Source organism: Aedes albopictus, chromosome 2 (assembly GCF_035046485.1).
Source record: "Aedes albopictus strain Foshan chromosome 2, AalbF5, whole genome shotgun sequence".
Taxonomy (NCBI): Eukaryota; Metazoa; Arthropoda; class Insecta; order Diptera; family Culicidae; genus Aedes; species Aedes albopictus.
In genome coordinates, this window is record NC_085137.1 from 261023131 (window position 1) to 261027869 (window position 4739).

The window sequence follows — 4739 nt, forward strand, 5'->3', positions numbered from 1 at the left end:
AATGAAGTAAGAAAAATCCTTCTATGGATGTGAAGTACGATGTTTCGTATGCAGAAAATTGATTGGTTATTGACAGTCTACATGTTTTTGCTTCCATCTGAAGAGCCATTTGCAAAAGTTAGTATGAATATCCTTGGTTATCGGCTATTTTCCGTCTGATATGACGGGAATTAGCGCATATGACAAAGTAGATTTCTACCCTAGTCAAGAAGAACCGAACATGTTTTGTTTCATAATGTTATAGATGTATGTTCGTAAGCATATTGATCTCATCGTCATCCACACTCTTCTCCCAGAGCTATAATAAGGTGTTTCTTCTGTTGGGCTGAGCAAGGTGTGGCACAATAAACCAAAAGCAGCGAATGAAGATATTGAGGCATATTTTTTATTCATCGACTCCGGCTCCTTGGGGAAATCAATTTGTCACCGTATTTATGTCCTTTCTATTTTTTCTCGCTTGCGAAACTTGGAGCTGATGTTTGATAGGTCGACGTTCGCCTTTCCTTTGAAGTAGTGAGTGGAGCTTGCTACCCTTTCTCTGAGGTATACCTAATATGGACGAACGAGGTGATGCATGAACTTATGTGCGAAATCAACAGCAATAAATAAATTATGCGGAACGTGGCAACCGACAGCGCACTGTTCAATCGTTTTTGTATTGTTTTTTGCTTTTGATTGGGAATAACCTTGTCGTTCATAAAATACAATGAGGTTCCGTTTTTTAATGACTCAATTTGTTGAACCGGAGCGAATAATATAGTATCATGCTTCATAAGATATGCATAACTAAATTCGTTACAGCTTGTAATAAATCGTACATGTATTTTTCCAATACTTTTTTAAAGAAGTTTGATAATAAAAATTTACTTTTAAAATGTTACACTTGATAAAACTTTTTTTTTACAAAAAGCAAAAGCGTTTAAGGTTCTCCAGACTTTTAATTCTTTATAATAAATCATATACTAATTAATACGAAATCTGCTTTTCGACATGACAAAACACGAACATTTTCAATAACAAATTTGAATTATATTCAACTGCCAAGCACTACCAGATATCACTAAACACTAACAATTTGAAAAGATCTTTTGGTTTCACAGACTTAAAATAACCCTTGCAATTCACCTCGGGTTTGCAAGGTGCCACCTATCTGGTTGCTGATATCCAGGATGCACAGGATAGCTGGGGTATACCGGATATCTCGAATAATGCGGATCTATTGGGCACAGTGGACATCCGGGGTAATACTGATGAGCGTAGTGTGGGGGAAAATTTGGAACGCTGTGTATAGGTTGAGCAACGTAAATCGGATATTTATGGCCGCTTATTGGATGACCAGAACCGCCTTGCTCCGGATGCAACAATGGTGTGCTGGCTGAATTGTTTGCATTGCTCATTTGCTGTAAAAAGATTATTTTTTATTACTTTTTGATCTCACTTGATTGCAAAAAATAAAATTTACCTTTTTCGTGACAGTCTTCTTCGATGACGGCTGGAGAACGAAGGTTGAGAGATAGTCCACTGCTTGAAACATGTTGATTAACACTAGATAGAGACATATCATAAACAGAAAATTTATATCGGATCTTGCGATAACGAGCGCACCTGATAACACGTAAAGCCATTTGAGCAAGGTATCCTATTTTGGTCAATTCTTTCTATATGACTCCGTTAATTTTATTGAAACCTAATAACTATTTCGTGTACAACGCTATACGTTAAGTATCTAGCCATGAACAAAAATTCATACCAATTGATATAAAATCATCTGAGTTATAATGGAAAGTGCTCAAAATAGGTCACCCTACCCAAATGGTCGCACAAGTGGCAACAAATTTCAAACGATTGTTAAGTTGATAGCTATAAAAAATCATGATAATAATGTTCACTTCCGGAGTTGCATTATGCATTAATTTTAAATATTTTTTTATAAAACTTAATTTCCGATAAGAGCAAATTTCATGTAAATGTTGAAGAAAAAAAAAGAAAATCAAGGACGAATTTTCAAACACAAGTTCAACATCATGCCCTTAATGTGCATCCAAAAACCTACGTTCTGATTCATTGGGGTTCACAGTGACGAAGACATCAGATCATCAGAGATATCGCTTATCAATCAGTACACGGTCAGAAAATTCACTCATTTTCGAGCTAAAGTGGGACAACTCAAAATTGAGTAAATTTTTTTTCCAGCGATAGCGCTGGCCCAAGTGCTAAAATCTCATCAATTTAAGCCGTATAATATTCTTGATGATGCGAAGAATATTATACGGCTTAAACCAGTTGGATTTTTGCACTTGGGCCAGCGCTATCGCTGGAAATGCAATTTACTCATTTTTTGAGCTGTTCCAGTTTAGCTCAGTTTTGTGTGAATCTTACTCATTTTAGAGTAACATTTTCTTAGCGTGTAGGTCGCATTAATGAATCATCAATATTTGCAAACGAAATCAAATTATCATTAACTTGATAAATCTAGCCGTCCGTCTCTTCAACTTCGAAGCTTAACGGTTAATCATGAATGTTTACGACTGCATGAAGAAAGTATTAACATTTCGTAAATTGTAAGCTTTATAGTTTTATTAGGTTTCACAGGTGATCTACTTACATCAAACATTGATTGTCCGGAGCTGCTGAATCAACTGAACATGGACCTCAGAAGGCGCGCTCTTCGTTCTAGTGATTTTCTGTGCATTATTAGATCTTCGACAAACTATGGGATGAACTAACCTGTTAGGAGTATGTGTCGGGTATTTATTATTTGTTTTTCTAGTTTTGATTTCCATTTAAGTAGAGCTAAGATTCGAGACAATTTTTTGCGAGCACTAACTGTTTAATGTAAAATGATTGCTTTTTTTGTTTGTAGTTTATTAAGATTTGTCATTAGGCTGTTTTAACCTGTTGACATTGTAACAATTAATTAAGTACCGTAATCCGGGGTACCGTAATCCGGGGTATCATTGATCAGCGGGGTAACATTGATCAGCTTGACCCACCTCAGGAAATGTTCAAACAAGCATTTTACATTGAATCAGTTTCTGCTATCGAATGGCATATCGTAATCTGCTATCATTTAGCTATTAAATGACATGCAATTCATGAAAATTTAATTTCATAAACATTGAAATAAATCGATTTTTCCATAACTGTGTTTCGTAACGCAATGAGATACATTGTCAAACATTCATGCATGGCATGAATACTAGATACAATATGAGGTTCGAAATCACTGTATTACTTCAATATAATATCCTAGAGTTTGATTTAATGAACGAAACTTTTATGTAAATTCTCTTTTTCAATAAAATATACGATTTATTTAAAGTAAGCTATCAATTCCTTAAGCCATTGCCTACCTTTAGGCGTTATTCGCGGTTTGGAGGATTTTAATCTTAAAATAACTCAAAAATACATAACTTGTAAGAATTTGGACAACATATTTGATATCAGCGACCCCGAATTTGGTAAGTATGGGTATTTTCAACACAAACGAACATTGATCACTGACATGATCAATGTTACCCCAAATCAACAAAATCAAAAATAAGATTAAAAAGCCTATTTAAATATGTTCAAAAGTTTTACAAAACTTTTTCGAGTAGCTTAACACATAATCAGAGGGCCAGTACTTGTTTTAAAAATATAAAACATGCAACATTTGCTTTAACAAGAGAATTATTCAAGAAAGTTCGAAAATTCTGATCAATGTTACCCCGGATTACGGTATCATTGATCAGCGGGGTAACATTGATCAGCTTGACCCACCTCAGGAAATGTTCAAACAAGCATTTTACATTGAATCAGTTTCTGCTATCGAATGGCATATCGTAATCTGCTATCATTTAGCTATTAAATGACATGCAATTCATGAAAATTTAATTTCATAAACATTGAAATAAATCGATTTTTCCATAACTGTGTTTCGTAACGCAATGAGATACATTGTCAAACATTCATGCATGGCATGAATACTAGATACAATATGAGGTTCGAAATCACTGTATTACTTCAATATAATATCCTAGAGTTTGATTTAATGAACGAAACTTTTATGTAAATTCTCTTTTTCAATAAAATATACGATTTATTTAAAGTAAGCTATCAATTCCTTAAGCCATTGCCTACCTTTAGGCGTTATTCGCGGTTTGGAGGATTTTAATCTTAAAATAACTCAAAAATACATAACTTGTAAGAATTTGGACAACATATTTGATATCAGCGACCCCGAATTTGGTAAGTATGGGTATTTTCAACACAAACGAACATTGATCACTGACATGATCAATGTTACCCCAAATCAACAAAATCAAAAATAAGATTAAAAAGCCTATTTAAATATGTTCAAAAGTTTTACAAAACTTTTTCGAGTAGCTTAACACATAATCAGAGGGCCAGTACTTGTTTTAAAAATATAAAACATGCAACATTTGCTTTAACAAGAGAATTATTCAAGAAAGTTCGAAAATTCTGATCAATGTTACCCCGGATTACGGTACTATAAGATCCCTAATTACTATTCCACAAATACCTTGCTCTACTTGGCAGATCCAGCCCATATTGCATATTCAGGGGTTTTCAGATCGTGCACCGCGGTGCATTTGGAGCATCGCGAAGCGTTGCCAGGTGCACCGCGTTAGTTCTCTTGAGATATGAACTTGCTACAAGTTTGATGAAAAATATTGGATGAATAAACTGACTAACAACGGGTAATGTTATAAGAATAAAATAGATTTAGGTATTTC

The 4739-nt window shown here is 34.4% G+C and overlaps 1 long non-coding RNA gene across 1 annotated transcript; it reads right to left on the reverse strand.

Moving 5' to 3' along the window:
• Positions 1–363: 363 nt before the first annotated feature.
• Positions 364–1640, reverse strand: LOC109414501 (uncharacterized). The gene is made up of 2 exons (XR_002131134.3): positions 1463–1640; positions 364–1400 (listed from the first exon to the last, which is right to left on the reverse strand). It is a non-coding gene; the product is annotated as an uncharacterized LOC109414501 (long non-coding RNA).
• Positions 1641–4739: the final 3099 nt, after the last annotated feature.